This window comes from Balaenoptera physalus (assembly GCF_965194825.1).
Source record: "Balaenoptera physalus genome assembly, chromosome: 2".
NCBI lineage: Eukaryota > Metazoa > Chordata > Mammalia > Artiodactyla > Balaenopteridae > Balaenoptera > Balaenoptera physalus.
Genome location: NC_138883.1, coordinates 104,622,023 through 104,639,494, shown reverse-complemented (window position 1 = coordinate 104,639,494; position 17,472 = coordinate 104,622,023). Strand labels below are relative to the sequence as shown.

Sequence of the window (17,472 nt, the reverse complement as noted above, 5' to 3'; positions counted from 1 at the left end):
GCACCAGCTAGAACAGAAAAAGTATTATTAAAAACCTACGTAAACTCTCTCCCTCCCAAACTACCTACACCCCCGATGCATCCAGGATAGTACAGAGGAGGGGAAGGCATGACTTTGTATACTCACGCGGACACAATGCTAGTCGTGACTTTCGGGTTCACACCCGACACCAGTCTTTGGCTGAAAAGCTAAGGATTGGGGCTGGGAAGAAAGATCCAGCCTCCTGTCTCTGCCCTTTTCCTCATACATGGCGGGAGGGGCCTGGACTTCCCTGTCGAACACAGGAGTCTGTGAGAGACTCTTTTATCTGGGGTTAATGACTTGAGTTCAGCACATTAATATTATAACTATTTTAGAGAGGGCAGGGGAGGCCTCCTGAGCTCTTCTAGAGATAATTAAAAACGGGGGAAAAAAAAGAAATCTGAAATAAACAAAAAAACAAGCTGAAGGCACCAGGGGTTTCTGAATAACATCTTCCCGGTGAAACAATTTTAAGAATTCCATAATGCAAAAACAACCCCCCTCATTCTCTCCCACATAAACACGCTTGTTATTTCAGCCCCACTCAGCTGAGCAGCAGAATCTCTTGCCTTCACTTCGGCAGCTACTTTGTCCAGAGATGTCACTGGCACACAAGCATTCTCAGGAGAGAAAGAAGGCTGACCGTAGCCAGCAACTGCAGGCACACCTCAAGGAGGAATACTCCTGTTCCAGTAACTTCAACAACTCACTGCCCTGCGGTCGGATTGCTGACCTCAAACACCAATTTTGCCTTAACAGACTGAAAACTTCAGGCCTTTTGATGTTTATCAGCATGTTCCCAGTAACTCTCTTGCTGTAGCAGAAAGGTAATCAAATAAACCATTTTATTATCACTGATGACTACGTTTTTACACCACCAAGATCTACCGACCCTCGGCGGCGGGGAGAGGGGGGGAATCAAAAAAAGCCCACCGAGCAGCACAAAGCCACTGTTTTAACCTTTTCTCACCCACTTTTAGGTTAAAAACCTATGGGACATGAAACCACATCCAAGAAGTCAAAAAATAAAATAATCAATCTAGGGAGAAGGAGGAAAATAGAAGAATTATTAAGAGAAAGGAACAGGCAGAAAGAGTGAAGGGAGCATGGAGGAAGGGCGGCAGTGCTGACGGGAGCAGAGAGAGAGAGTCAGGGGGACAATGGAGAGGAGAGGACAGGTGGCTCGAGGGCTCGAAGGGAGAATGTGAGCCTGAGAAACTGCCCCTCACACATTCAGCTGCTCACTTGGGGTGTGAAGAAATAGATGGGCCATTTTTTAATATGCTGTTAGGTTTCTCTCTCTTCTTCTTTTTTTTAAATCCAACCTGCCCTTTCTTTGTCTTGACACATATACACAAAGTTAAGATGTCATCGGGGGGAAAATCATTTATTCCACTTACAACATGGAAACACCTTTCTGAATTACCTATCGTTTTGCTAACAGGCCCTATTTTGAGCCAACACCTACCCGACCCTCAGAGTAAAGCACGGGTCTCACGCCTACCACCACGTACGGCACGCTAGCAGACAAGTCTAAGGTCAGCCTGCGCATTCGCTTAATGATTTTAATCAAGTCATTTAGTCCAGTCAACAAATATTCACTGAGCCTCTGCAGGGCTGAATAAGACACAGTTCCCGCACTCAGGAGCTTCGATTCAATAGGGAACTAGAACAGACAAGCCACCGTGCAAGAGTGAAGAGGCTGGTACGCGCCAAGCGGTGGCACAAGCCAGGCATGGCCTCCAGGCAGGCGCTGGATCAGTTTGAACTGGGCCAGCAGGAAATGCATCTGAGAAGCAGCCATTCGAGTGGGCTATTCAAAAGGGTGGGTCAAGTAAACGCAGGACAGCTTGAGAAAGGGTGGAGGGAGGACAGAGCAGAGGAAGTACTGACCAGTGAAAACTACCGCACACACGGATTCCTGCTGGTAAGCCGTGATAAACAGTTGCCAACACCACGCGCGGAGGCCGTGAATCCACAACAGGAGAGACAGGAGGAATGGCAAGGAAGGGACAAATTGAAGGAGACTGTGCAGGGGGCACTGCAACACTCAACAGCCAACTGGATGCAGGGGTGTGAAGAGGAGAAAAGTCAGAATAACCCGAGAGAGCAAAAGCAGGTCACAGAGAGGATGACGAGAGCACGAAAATCATGACAGATGCACCGAGAGGGACATGATGTCTCTCTCCCCTGTGGGAGGCTTTCCTGATGATGGATAACCTGGACCTACCCCGAGAAAACTCCAGACAAACCCAAGTTAAAGGGTATTCTACAAAATCACCAGCCTCGCCCTTCCAACGTGTCAAGGTCATGAAAGACAAAGAATGACTGAGGAACTGCCCAGAATAAAGGAAGTTAATGAGGCAAGACAACTAGCACAGTACAAGACCCTGGACCTGGATCCTGGACCAGGAAGAGGCTTTTTTTTTTTTTTTTTTTAAGATTTTTTCCTTCTTTCGCTCTAAAGAACATTATAAGGACTCTTGGTGACATCTGAATAAGGTTTGTAGATTGGAAAATAGTACAGAATCAATGTCAATGTTTTGATTTTGATGTTTGTTATATGCAAGAAAATGCCCTTGTATTTTTTAGGAAATATACACTAAAGTATTTGAGGGTGGAGGTAAAGGGGCATCATGTCTATAACTTACTCTGAAGGTTCAAAAAAAAAATCACAACACATGTATGTGTGTGTGCGTGCATGTGTGTGTATGTGTGTGTGTGCGTGCGTGTGTATGTGTGTAGAAAAAGAGCGAATGTGTGAGAAAGAAAAAGCAAGTGTGGTGAATAGTTATTATTTACAGAATTTGGATGAAAAGTATATAGAAATTATTTAAATGATTCTTGCAATTTTTCTATAAATCGGAATTACTTCAAAATAAAAAGTTAACGGGAAAAAAGATTAAGGAAGCTAGGATTAAGAGCTGTTTAGAGACAAAAGAGCTGGGCTTCTGGGTATTAAATTCTGAATGGGATTCAGAAAGCTGGAAATGGAGGTTTGAAGGCGTCTGGGGGGGCTGAGTAAAACCTGGTTAAAAGCAGAGCTCGAAGGCAGATTGCCAGAGCTCCTCTCTCAGTTCGCTCCTTAACAACCAGCAGTAGTAACAATTGCTTAAGTTATTCTCATTTCTCTCTGCTTCAATTTCTTCACTCCATAACAGCCATGATAAGGCTATCTGCCTCACAGATATGGAGCGAGGATTGAAGGACATGATACAAGCGAACCACGGTGCCCCGTGAGGCCCAAGGTAACTGTCCATTAGCGACTAATGTTGGCCCTGAGATGGGGTTGATGCTGGGAGAAGGGAGGAGGCCAGGAAAGAAAAAGGCCCAGGACAGGATCTCACTGAATCTCCCATTCAGAAGTCAGGAAGAGAAAGGAGATAAGTGAGGTCTGAGTTGCTCCTGAAGAGCCAGTGACAAGGAGATGCGGAAAGAGAGGCTGGGGAGAAGGGTGACCGCCGGCAGCAGATGCGGGGCAGAGACCAAGGAGCAGGGGGACAGAGGACGGGCCTCAGCTCTGCAACCTGGACACCTCTGCTGGAGCCCCACGCGACAGCAGTTTCAACAGAAAGGTGGGGCTGAGGCCAGAAGGAGTAAGTGGGCAGTCCGAGGCGGGAAACCTGAGGGCAGTTTAACAGAGGAGCAGCGTGCAGAACTGCGCTGCCCAATCCAGCAGCCGTCAGCCCCAGGTGACTATTTCAATTGAATTTAAATTAACTGAAATTTTACAAAAATCAGAAAATTTAGTTGCTCGGTCACACTTGCCACATTTCACGCTCTCAGCAGTCACATCTGACTACTGGTGACTATATGGCTACTAGTGACAATACGGCTAGTGACCACCACGTTGGACAGCACAGATACAAAACATTTCCATCACTGCAGACAGTTCTCTTGGATGGAGCTGGGACTCTAGCACAATTTCTTTTACTATGAGAAGATGACTTGAATATAGGGTGGAGTGAGGGCTGGGGCAGAGTAGGGAGGGACCAAAGAAATTAGAGAAAGGGAATAACAAATGGAGCAAGTTCCCAAAAGAGGCAAGGAGGAAGGGGAAAAGTCCAGACAGAGTGTGCAACACATGTGAGTTAATCTTGGGTAAGGCACTGATAGACATTTCCTTCCTCAGAGGAAGGAAATAAAGAAGGACAAAGATGGGTAAAAAAGAATGCTTGGGGTGGTGAGGAGGGTACAGTGGGAACTTACATTAAAGCAGAAGGCAGTAAACTCCAATGTAAACATCCTTAATCTCGTGAATGAAAAAAGGCTGTCTCCAGAAAGGAAACTGACTGGAAGTTTAAGGAATGGAAAAGTCTGCCATAACCTCTAATGGAATGCAGCTGGGAGTTCATAAAAGATGGGTTTTTTTTTTTTCATAGAAAAGTAAGACCTAGGTGAAATTAGAGCTAGCATAAGTTTACAGTGGAACCAGTGCAAAGGTCTTTATGATAACTTGGCAGACTGGGAGAAGGAAAAGCAGATGATGAGGGTGATTTTGGATTGAGGACTGGAATATGAGAAGTCCAACATGTTAAGACAAAGGATTCTGGGATTCTGGACAAAACCGAAATGGCTGGAACGTATACACTCCAAGTAGATAAACAGAGACATAAAGGGATTGGAACAGTAAGTTATTAAGGGACCAGAGTCTTCAGTGACGGTTAGTCTGGTGCAGTAAGTGGAAAGAATCGGCGAAGCAAACTGACATCCAAGTTCCAGATCTTGAAGGTGGAAAAAATTCCCATGACTAAACAAGTTCAAGAAGTGAGTGGCTGAAGTAAAGTAGAAACCAAGGCCATAGAAGTTGATGTTGAGGACCTTGATGAACTTCAAGATCAGTGAATTAACAGAGCCTCAACAGTGATGCCAAAGTCACCAGCAAGAGACAAGGTAGAGAACAGAACCAAGTTAGTTGTTGATGTTTGTTTCTTTGTTTGTTAATTTTTTTGTAGCATCAAGTGAAGTGATTCCCAAACCTGGGAGTACATCAGAATTACCTGGTGAACTCTCTTTTCCCTCCCCTTCTGTTTCCTTCTTTTTGGGTTTGTTTTTAAAATAAAAATGTTTAGGTCTTGCCCACCTGATGATTCTAATGTGGTATGTTTAGGAGAGGCTAAAGAGCTGCGTTTTTCAAAGTGCTCCAGGTGACTCAGAGGAGCCACCAGGTTTGGCAAGCACTGATTAAGAAGATAAGAAGGAGGGTATGGGGCATAAGCAGACAGCATGACGTGTAGCGAGAAGACTCTGTTAGGGATGGGTTAATGGTCTGGAAGCAGCACTGAGAAGCAAGGGGAAGCCCAGTCCCTGCACCGGTTGAGATGGGAGAGGGCTGTTCTGAGGGAAGTTGTTCACTCAGGCTCTGGAGCTAGGGGAGGGACAGGTGATGGACTCAGCTGCAGCAAAATGAAAACAAAGGCATGTGGCTGCAGGATGTAAGAAACAAGAGACTGCAAGGCAGGTTGGAGACACACAGGTTAGCAGCCTGCAGGACAGGAGGCTGAACAGTTTGTTATTGAGGGATCCAAGTGTAATGAGGTGTGATTCATTAAAGGGTTTGTAGGGCTTAGTGGCTGGATTCTTGGGCAGTAAGGATTTTTCTATCTGAACGCTATCAGATTTCTAATATGTAAACCATTAAAGATTATTAAACCTTCGGGTAAACAAGCTTGCAGAAGAAGCTTATTCATTAACAGTGAAAAATCTGTCTTCCCAACCCACATTTTTATACAGATGAAATCAGACTGAAAAGAATATCAAGGTTTGCTTTGGAGCAGAAAGACAGATGGGGCAACCCCAAACCTGTGAGAGGGATAGGGCATTCCCTCCCTTCCCTCTCCCAGAATGAGGGAAATTTATGAACTGAGAATACAGAAAGGGGCTCCAGCCAATGTTAAGAACAGAAGAGGTGACACAGATGACCGAGTCTCAGGAGCACTGTTACCCTCACCCGCCCCCCCACATCCCCCAATGGGTAAATGCTAGGGATGTTTCTCAGTAAAGAACATATTTACTTTCACAAACCCAACTTATTTAAAGAGCAAGCTGCAAATGTTCGCCCCTACTTCTGAGAGAGCTGCACTTCTGTAGGTTCAAATCTGCTTACTCCTATTAAATAATTTCTAACACTGACATACACAGACTTTAAGACGAGGGCGTGAGCGCAGCCAGGCACACACGCACGCGCGCGCACACACACAACCTCGTGCATATTGAAGAAATGACTCACTTCATTTGCTGCTGCCTGCCACTATTCGGTTTTGATTCTACCTGTTCAAATACAAAGTTTCCTATTAGATTAACTACAGGAAAGAACTCAGGAGTCTTAACCCTGATTTTGTGCATGACTTTAGAGCACTCAAGAGGCTTTAACCTGGGCATCAGGAGAAGCCACTCTCTAATCAGCCACTGCTTTCTCTCCATAATCTTTCACAAAACGATAACATATCTTACCACTTTGAGAGCCAATTAATGGAAACCCCTGGTAGACTAAACAAGGCTAAGCCTCGTATGTCCTGTTACCTGCAGTACTTGGGGGCCCCTTCTCAGCTCACCGTTAAGACGGCACAACAGCACCCTGGAACTTCAAAGAACCCGAGCCCCTCCTTTTAAAGATGAGAAAGGGGTGGGGAGGGGGCAGAGAGGTGAACCCGCCCAAGGTCACTCTGCTCTGAGTAACGGGACGGCTGACTTGGCACTGCCCCCTGGTAATCTGTGCTCCACCCCAGCTCCCCCAAACAGTCCCTCGGGGCTTCTGCTGGCTTGCTAGCATGCAACCTCCCCCGGCCCCCGCAAAAATGCAACGCCAGTCGCGCTCGGTGCCCAACTTCATCCCTTCGCGTCAGCATGCAGTTAACCCTCCGGCCGGCAGCAGGTCACATGGGCCACGCTCAGCTCTCTCTCCCCCGAGCCCGGCCCCCCGGCGGCCGCCCCAAGGTCACCGGCTGGCCCGGGGAGCTCCCGCCTCGGGCGACGGGAGACGGCAGGGCGGGGGCCAGGGGCGCGGCACTCACCGGCGCGGGGGGCGGGCGCGCCGCGGCTGCCCATGTCCTCGCCGGCGCGGCTGGGTGCGGCGGCCGCTGGCGCTGGCTGTGCTGGGCGCCCGGCTGCGGGCCCGCGCCGCGGGGAGCGCCGTCCAATCAGCGCGTGCCTGCCGCCTGGCCCGGCGCGCGGCCCGGCCGGGTTCGCGGCTCCCGGGGGGCGCGAGCCGCCGCGCGCCGCCCGAGCGGCTTCCGGGCGCGTTGCCTGGACGCGGTTGCCGTGGCAGCCCGAGCTGGAGGCTTTCCCCGCGCCCGCGCCCAGCCCCGCGGCACCGCCCCTCCTCCCTCCGCGTTCCCACACCCAAAATAGCCTCTCCTCCCGCTGCTGTTTCCCACCCAGCTCGCAGCCCAGCGGCTCGGAGTCGGCGGGCGGGGATTTCGCTTATTGGAAAATAAGTCCTGTTGTAGGGCTGGTTGACTTGAAGAGAGGGGTGTTGAAATGGTGCCTGATTAAGATAATAGCCATGGTGCCTGCCCTGTAATTCTCTTCAGAGCCCTAGCATCCGTTATTTACCAAACCTCTTTCCCACAGAAAGCGTTATTATCTACCCCCACCGCCTTCCAAATCGAGGAGAAGTTATTTTATGAGGCCACCGTCTGGGAAACAGCTTGTGCGTTGACGCCCCACCTGTGCAGCGGAACTAACTAACCCTCGAGGCGGCCAAGTGTCATCTAATGAATCACCTTGACACCGGCCACTGGGACCAAGGATCCGGTCTCATGGCAGCAGGCACGACGCAAGAAAGAAAGAACTGCTACCACCCCTCTTCTTCACATGCCTTCCTCCTCCCTTCTGCCTCACCCGCCTCCTAGGGCGTCCTAACTCTTTGCACCTTCCTCTCAATGTGCATTCTGAGCAGGCTGCACACGCCGATCCACTCAGAAATTTGCTTCCTCTCTGTGGGCGGGATTTAAGCAGAGTTGGGGACCCCCACCTACTCCCACCTCCGGTTCATACCTCTTTCCTGTCGCTAGTATTTACCCAGGAAGGGTGTTCCTATCCGTCTCCTCCACCAGCCACAGCCTCTCCAACCCAGGGAAAGGGAGGACTTGGTAGAAAGACTCTGGGCTGTGGAGTTAGGCTGAGTTGTTCTGGAATCCTCTCTCCAACAGTTACTTCTATGTGGTCTTGGATATTCTGTTTCCGTACCTATAAAACGGGATAATATCCCCACCAAGGGCTAATGCATCCATAACATTCAGTGAACAATGCTTATTGGATGCTTGTCAAATTCTAGAAACTGTGCATGCACAATGGTGAAAAAGAAAAAGAGACACGAATCTCTGCTCTCATAGAGCTTACAGCCGGAAACACATAAATCAAATAACCACAGACAGCATGAAACTGACATTGTGATAAGGAGAGTGCATGACCTTGTGAATTATGTTGTGGAGATCTGACCTAGGAGGATCCCTTTAGCTCAGTGATTATTCTTTCCTTTTTTCCCTTTGATTCCCACTGCCTGGCACATGGTACGCACTCAGTAAATGTATATGGAATTGAATCCTATGTCATCCTGATAACAGTATCACTCAGTTTCCCACTGACTTTCTCCCACTGAAAATATATTTGAAACATACATAACTCTCTGCTATGTCTGGAAAGACGTGCAGGTCTTACGGGAAAGTACTCATTCAAACCCAGAGCCCACCATCAAGAGTCCCAAGAAAGGTTCAAAATGTTTCTGGCCTGTCCCCATTGGGTTGCCTTCCAGAGTGTAAGGTGTGCATCTCAGATGGGCACATGAAAGTCCCCTCTGCCTCATTTCTTCCACGCCCCCGCCCTTACTATTCCACTCCCTCCCCTGGTCCCAGCTCCATTCTGCCACTCCCCCTTGATTCAGAGCTGCAGGGCACCCATTCCTGGCTTCCTAGGAGAATGGCAGCAATCCTTATAATCCTCAGAGTAGAGTATCTGTAAAACAGAGGAAACTCCCTCCTGTACTTCTGCTGGCCTTCAAAGCATAACTTTATGCTGTAATTGCCACAAGACTCCATCACTCTCAAGGGTAGAGAAGAAGAGGACCTGGTAAATGAGGGCCCTTGCTATGTATATATACCATTTCATTCTGGCTGACTTTAATTTCCTTTAAAAATAATCATATCAATTAGCATAAATAGAATCCAAAATTTTAAAAGATTCATTAGTAAGAAGACAAATAATTGTAGCTCTTGCAAACTCTGAATTCCTCAATAGGAATCCTGAAGTTTCATAGTATAGTAGAGCCACGACTTCCCACTTCTGACCTTTTCTTCCGCCTTGTTCAGGTGACATGTTTTGAATCCTGAGGAGACACAGTGCACAATGATTTAAGCCTACCTTAATTTTTTTCCAACTCAAACTATTTCTGTAGGATAAATTTCAAAGAACTATCTGTTTTTCCAGAATTGTTTGATTGTGACTCATTACAGGAAATGGATTTTTTTTTGCATTACTTTAATTTAAAAGCTATGATGTATCACAAATTATTTAATACTGGCACAGATTAACAAAAATAGTTTCATCAAAGAGAGCAATTTTATAAACTTGATGGTTGTCATACTATTCAGCAACCAGTTATTAAATACAAATAACTAGTGCAGTGTATTTTGCTAGACGCTGTGGAAAATTTTTTTTTAAGTGATTTATGGCACAGCTGAGGGGTTTTATTTGTTTGTTTCTTGTTGTTGTTGTTTGGCTGCACCGCACTGCTCGTGGGATCTTATTTTCCTGACCATGGATCGAACCGGTGCCCCCTGCAATGGAAGCGTGCACCAGACCGCCAGGGAATTCCCACAGCTGAGTTCTGGTCCTACCTGTGTCTCAGCACCACCAAAAGTCACGAAGATATGATACGCGGGGCTTCTATGAGGCCAGTGAGCTGGCTCATCTAGGGGAAGGTCAAGGGACTGTATAGGTCAAAAGTGGTATTTGTAAAAAGGCTGGAAAGCAGGTGGACCAAGAATGTGGTGAGCCCTGCAGGGTGGTTAGCACTTTATCTCTAACTAAGGCTTGTTACTCAGTGGGGTGTCAAGATCCATTGTGAGGTGTGTCACACAGTGTCACACAGTGTTCTTCACCAATAATAAGGTGCTAAAAGATTGACCCACAAGCAATGGTCATATATAGGAACCAGAAAGAGGAAGAGGGTTCCCACAAAGGGAACAACGAGGAAGACCCAGAGATGTTAGGGACGTCAGAGAAGCTCCAGGTGGAAAGTTTGGTGACAAGTCCCCCAGAAGTCAAGAAAATTTAGTGAATAGAAGGTCACTGGTGACCTTCATGGGTATTTTTGAGTTATTGGACTGCTGTGGGTTAAGAAAAGACTGGCTGCCAGAGAAATGCAGGAGGAGGTGTGGGTCACTCTTTAGAGAAGTTTGGTAGTGCAGGGAAGGTGAGAAATAAGGTCAAGAGAGAGGTTTTTAGTGCTAAGTGAACATTTTCAAGATAGAAGAAAATACGTTTTGCATTTATATGTGCTGTTGGAGTCATGAAGAAACGGAGAGCACAATACATCATTTTGCACTGACTAACTCAATCTAAATTCTGCCACTAATTTCATCATCACCATATCCATTTCCTTTTAAAAAATCTTTCATCAAATAAGAGAAATCTTATATTGAACAAAGGTGGGGTTCAGACCTTGGGACATTATTCTCTTAATAATCAGTTAATAAAATATGTGTTATTCTTTATGGCTTTTCTTTGGTGGTTTTCTTTGTTGATAATAGTAACATCTTAGAATTAAGGAAATCCCTTGTTTTCCTCTTTTATATATAAAAATAATGGATTTTTCACATGTTTTGAGTAAACTGTAATTGACTTATCTGTTTTTGCTAACAGCTTCCCTTCATGTGTTGGCTAATTCTCTCAAATATTATGTTTTGCTTATGAATTTGTTGGTATCTATCCATCTCACAAGGGTTTTTTAAGTAATTATAATTAGGGCACAACCAGCAGGGAAGCATAAAATATTGGAAGACTCTTCCTAGTAGTGTAGCAGTGTTAACTTAGGAGGTGTTATCTATGTCTTAACTTAGGTAATTGCTGGTGTACATAGCAGGGCAAAGGCAGCCTGGGTTGTGTTGAAACAGCAAACAACTGAGCCTTAACATAATACTACTCACTAGAGAGTGAAATCTGGAATAAAGGAGGATTTATCCAAAGAGTTTATGGCCAGAAGTTCTAGAATAACCTTATAATTAAACTGATTCATCCAAAACCCATTTCATTGGCAAGGGAAGGGAGCACTGTAGAAAATTCCATTGCACATTGATTTTTTTTTTCAAACTGATGCAAAATATTTATTCCAAGTTAGTTATTTTATGCAGTAGTTTCCCCCCTCAACAGACTCGTGATAACCATATCTTTTAAATCTGTAAATAATGTTATCAAAATAATCTTAATCTTTGAGATCTCACAAAAATGTATATTTTACAATCCACCCTGAATATCAAGGCTGCAAGAATAACACAACATTTCCTATATCCAAATATCTTACAGCTGTACCCAGAAAGAAAAAAAAAAAGTGAAAAAACCATATATGCTGGGTTAAGGGCTAATGTTACCCGAGCAGCCAGAAACAAAATAAAATATCCAAATTATTAGCATTCATTTAATACAATTATAACTTCAATAGTCACTTTGTCATTGACAATGACTGCTTGAGCACAGGGGTGAGTGCCCCAAGGGCTGGTAGTAGAAGCTGCTGCTGCAAACCTGTGTCTCCTCCTCTCTGCCCTGCCAGATCCCACTTGTGCATCGCGCCCCATATATACTGTGTGTATGTGTGTGTGTTTTAAAAATCTTTCCCACCACACAAAGTTCTCTTAAGCAGATAACAGGGAAGAACAACAACAAAAGCTAAACAAGCCAATCCCTCGCTCTCTCTCTGGGATATGATTATTCCCCTTGTGCATGAAGTATTCAACAACAACACAAGAAAAAGGAAAGGAAAAGAACGATTTCTTCTGTATAACCCCTAAACACACAAGCTGAGTTTACTGGGTCAGATTTAACAGTAAGCATTGCTATGCCTACTTCCAGGCATCGTCATCAGATGTTTCACTGCTACTGGTTTCCGTGTCGTCTGAGTCCTCAGACTCTGCTTTACAAGTGTTTCTCCAAGGGGAGAACAGGCTAGAACTTTGGCTCTGCAAGAAGCCATTCTTCCCAAAGCCATTTCTTCTCAGCTCCTCTGTCTTCATGTGGAACTCTTTGAGCTCATCCTCTGTGAGGGGAAGGCAATTCTCATCATTTTCAGGATACTCCTGCCATCCCATTGCTTTCAATAACCTGTGCTCTGCTTCCAAAGAGTGAGAGAGGACCTCCCCTTCGTCTTCTCCGGGGAGAGCAAGACCATTCTGATGACAGCCTTCCTCTCCATTTTCTTTTGCTTCAGGTGTGCTGTTGTCCTCTGATTCCTCCAGCTTCTCACAGTCTCTGCTCTCTGAGAAGTCTCCATTCCGGTCATCCTTCAGAGTCTTCAGGAACTCGCTCTTCCTGTCAGTAGTTCGGCGGGTCAACTTGGTCAGACGAGAGGAGCTGATCTCAATTGGAGGAGTGGCGCTGGCGGGGACTCTCTTTGGGAGAGTTTAAAACTATACCCAGCCAGTACTACTGGTTTGGTAACAGAGATTGGACTGGTAAAAGCAGACTCCCGGCTAGAGGAAAGGGATCCTGATTTGTGTTCCATTCTGTTAGCTTTCCACGCACTGGGCTTGGATGGAGGTGGTACAGGCTGAGGAACCAGGTTCTTATAGACGCTTGGAACCATGGTTGACAATTTGTTTCCGTTTGCATGGTGAGATCCTGGTGAGGTGAATGCAGCAGAGAAAGCAGCAGCAGGTTCTTCTTTGGAAACTTTTTTGATGACTAGCATTTTGGAGGGCTGCTTGGCACTAGGTGGGTTTTCCCACACTCCAGAAGGGGTCCCAGTGGGTCTGCATGGCTGATTCTGTTTGCAAGCTTCTGGATTCAAAGAAGGAAAGTCGTCTTCTTCAAACTGCAACTTTTCCACCTTATCGTCTTTCTTCTCTTCCCTAATCTCTGTAGGTGGCTCTTCCTGAAAGGCACAGCCTTTCCGGGAGTGGAAGCTGCCATTCCAGTGGCGATGGTTCCCTGTGCCACCCCACTATGCTGGCTCATGCCGTCGTGACCTCGGGAAGAGCCGTGCCAACCAGATAGGTTCCCTGTGATTCCAGCATATGCTCCCTTAGAGACACCAGAGTCCACGGAATCGTGGCGGAATAGGGAGGGCTGGTGCCAGGAATCTCCTGTCATTCGTAGAGGTCCATTGTTAAAAAAGCCATCAGAGGAATTATGTCGACGACGGCTTACTCCAAGTCTACCATCTCCTCGGGGTAGGTGCTCTCCGTGTTTTTCGAAGGTGGCCGTAGGTGACTTAGCTGACTGTGGTGATGAGAAATTTAGCCAAGCAGGAACAAAGTCATGCTGCACCATTTAGGTCCAGTGTCTCTTTTCAACAAGGTGAGGCATCCAACCTCATGGCCAGGATCCCAGAGTATAACCTCTGTGGTCCTGTTTCCTGAACTCCTTGAGTCTGCCAGCTGGATTTCCACGGGGTTCTCTTGTTAAAATGGTACTTAAAATTAGGCTGGCCGGCAGCACACCTTATGATGAAGCACAAAGAAGCCAGACTCTGTGTGGATCAATTTCTCCGTCCCCTCAATTGCTCATTTTAAACTGTCTAGATCCTGACACGTTTCCAAAGGGGGAAAGGGGAAAAGGGAAGGGGGAGGGGAACATAAAAAGTATTTGTTACATTTAAAAAATAGGGGAAAGGGGAAAGAGCTATATTAATGTTCACCTCATTCAACTTCCTTGAGTGATGGCCCTATGATGTTGCTTAAATAGATAATACATGGACATTTGCACATTGAATGCAAACACTGTTCACAGAAAGGTCATAGCTTAGAAAGACAGATGGAGTTCTGTTTGGGCAAATAATGTCACTGAAATGATAGATCAAAAATAAAACACTGAAGAGCTATAAAAGATCTTCTGAGCAGTCAACTCTAGTAGCAAAACATCCACATTACAAAGCCCTTAATTTACAAATCTCATTATTCTTACACAGCTGCTAAAACTAGTGTGCAGGTATGTATTTATATTTGACTTATCCTTCAAAATCTAAGGACATAAGAAACCTTGTTTAAAAAAAAAAAAAAATCAGACAGGAACTTGATATGCTTTTCCCTCCGAAGAATAGCAGCTCTCAAGGCAAATTTCTTGGTATAAAGCTCTCAAATGTGTCTTCTATTTCTTTGGCCTTCACTATTTATAAATTCACAGCAAAATCAAAACAAGTAGAAAGATAGGGCTTAAGGAACAGTCGTGGAGAAAGTTCCAAAGTGAGTTTTTCTTCTCTTCAGTTTTCTGTATTTCACTCGCTCTGCCCCTTCCTGAAGACTAAACTGAGTTAATGGAAGGTAATAAGAATCTTCTGCTTCAGTAGAGAAGTCACTTTGCATCCATTTCCATCGTTATTCAACCATTTTAAAGGCCACAGGAATCTATCACTTCGGCTCCCTCCTTCCTTCACGTGCATGCGCCGTTAAGACTCCTGCACATTGATTTTGGAAAAAATTTTCCTTCCAGCAATTTTCAGAAAATAGGCCAAAAAAAAAAATATATATATATATATACTGTATAGTCTTTAAGCTCTTCTGAAGTTTCATGCCACAATAGCTCAGTTCAGTATAGCGAGCAAACAATCATGTTTATTTACCATGTATTAAGCAGTCAGGACACCACAGTTTAGAAAATGGATCCCCACATAAGCTGACACTCTTGTTTCAGCTTCTCTGCCAAGTAGTACATTATTGGACAGTGAACCTTACAGGTACGAGAATTAAGAGACAACTTTCACTTCTGTTCAACAACAAAAAAGAAATGACGGGCTTCCCTGGTGGCGCAGTGGTTGAGAATCTGCCTGCCAGTGCAGATGACACGGGTTCGAGCCCTGGTCTGGGAAGATCCCACATGCCGCGGAGCAACTGGGCCCGTGAGCCACAATTACTGAGCCTGCGCGTCTGGAGCCTGTGCTCCGCAACGAGAGGCCACGATAGTGAGAGGCCCACGCACCGCGATGAAGAGTGGTCCCCGCTTGCCACAACTAGAGAAAGCCCTCACACAGAAACGAAGACCCAACACAGCCATAAATAAATAATAAGTTAATTAATTAATTTTAAAAAAAAGAAATGACAATACCCACTAAATAACAATACACACAACACACATGATACATTATACTGTGTCATGCCAAGCCACACTGAAGTGAAGCAAAGGAAAAATCAGGACTATCAATACTGTCCTTAGTGAAATTTTTGATATTTTGTTCTTCATGGATTTTTGGCACTAATTTCAATTTTTAAAGTATTGCATTAAAATATTATTCATCTTCATTACTGAGTTTTTTGGGCACCCCCTTAAATTTTGCACATACGTGCCTTACCTCACCTGGGCCCTGGCCCTGATGCTATAATAGCCAGTGTTTATGTGTCAAGCCCTGGGCTAAATGCTTTACCTATAGTATTTAATTTATCCCTTGCAAAAATCCGTGAGTAAAACTGAGGCTTAGAGACATTGCTATGGCTTGTCCAGGTCCCAAAGCTTTGTGGCACTAGAAAGGATGAACACACAGATAAAGAATATGGAGGCTTTGTTTGCACGTAAGTTGCAGATAATTTATCTGTAGCTCACACCTTGGCAGATATGAGTCACAGATGAAGAGGCAGTTATTGTGTCTGATGTATAGTGTATTGCTAGAAAGCCTCCTGTTGGGATTTGCAATATTAAGCAGATTTCTAATAGGGAGTGGAAATTTCATCATGATATTTGATAGGGCTGGTAGATCAATAAATGAATTGCTGATAATCTTGATTAGTGGGTGGGATTTTCAGATGTTGGTATTTGATATTCTTGTATTTGAAATACAACATCAATCTTTCATGTTATTGGCCATAGTTAGATTTCATGTAAGAATGATAATGACATATATTGTATAAATATTTTTTTAAGTTTTTTTTTTTAAATTATTATTTATTTATTTATTTATTTATTTTTGGCTGCGTTGGGTCATTTCTGTGCGAGGGCTTCCTCTAGCTGCGGCAAGTGGGGGCCCCTCTTCATCGCGGTGCGCGGGCCTCACTATCGTTGCCTTTCGTTGCGGAGCACAGGCTCCAGACGCGCAGGCTCAGTAGTTGTGGCTCAGGGGCCTAGTTGCTCTGCGGCATGTGGGATCTTCCCAGACCAGGGCTCGAACCCATGTCTCCTGCATTAGCAGGCAGATTCTCAACCACTGCGCCACCAGGGAAGCCCTATATTGTATAAATTTTAAGTGCTATTTTTGTGGTATGGTGGAATTTGAACCTGGGCACTTCTGATGCCACTGCCTGTGTTTTAACCAGATGCTGGATGGCCTCCCGATGATCACATCAGACTAGGAAGGAAAAATGCATCATAAACTTCAGTACATAAAGCGCGTGGCATAGTGAGACGTGAATAAATGTTGCTTCAGTTCCCCTTTTGTTCCCCCAAGGATTGCACATATCAAAGAATATGAAGAGTAACATACAAAAAATTTTATTTTGGGGATAGCAAATTAATTTTAACACTTTATCTGATTTCTTACACCTTCACCCAGGTCTACATTGGCAGAGAGTGAAGATTTAGTATAATTTTCCAAATGAACCTGATAAAAGAATCTTTAGTTTGAAATACACAGAGCCAAAAATATTTTGGGATTTGAGCATCTTCTTAAATAATGAAACTGAAGCAAGTGCTTTATGAGTGCATGCTTGCTAGCAAAATGTATACAGAGTGCTATTTTTTAAAGTCCTGATTAATAGACAACACATATTCTGCACTTAAAATTAATATTATGCAGTTGTTCTTACAGGAGAAACACCAAGTGTAACCCTCTTTGTTTCCTCCATTTGGATACACTTTAATTGTTTTCATGTACATACAGCAGATTTCCCAAGGTAATGTGAATGAGCTGTAGGACTTTCTACCAGGAGCTGTAGCTGCCTCCCACCCCCCATAGTCATGTAATAGGTTTTCATCACTTCATCAGGAAGTAACTTTCTCTTCCCCTTAGAGTCATAAATTGTAAATTTGACACATTCTTTTTTTTTTTTAAGGAGGATTCATGCTCTGAAGTTCCTAAACACTACTGGTATGTGTTTAGGCTAGTTACTTAATGTCTCTTTGACTCAGTTTCATCATCTGTAAAATGGCAGTAATGTAGTGCCTACTTCACTGGATTCTAATGGAGATCAAAGGCACTAACTCATGTAAAAAAAACTTTAGGGCAACACTTCAGTTACTATTTTAATATTATTTATTATATCTAATATCATATAAATTTTATTATTACTATTTTCTCCCAGGACCCAATCAGAAGAG

At 44.7% G+C, this 17,472-nt stretch overlaps 1 protein-coding gene and 1 pseudogene across 6 annotated transcripts in view; both read right to left on the bottom strand.

Moving 5' to 3' along the window:
• FAM81A (family with sequence similarity 81 member A) overlaps window positions 1-17,472 on the bottom strand; it is a 124,472-nt gene that overhangs the window by 71,220 nt on the left and 35,780 nt on the right. The window contains exon 1 of one of the 5 annotated variants that reach the window (XM_082447710.1): window positions 7,035-7,192. The exons of 2 other annotated variants lie outside the window; for them this stretch is intronic. The gene's annotated coding sequence lies outside the window, so the exon portion shown is untranslated. Of the gene's footprint in view, window positions 1-7,034; window positions 7,193-17,472 lie in introns of those variants that run through there. 2 more of the 5 variants (XM_082447707.1, XM_082447711.1) reach the window with 2 other exon arrangements.
• LOC309652915 (vasculin-like protein 1 pseudogene) lies at window positions 7,451-16,069 on the bottom strand (annotated as a pseudogene). The gene has a single exon. The product of its transcript is annotated as a vasculin-like protein 1 pseudogene (transcript).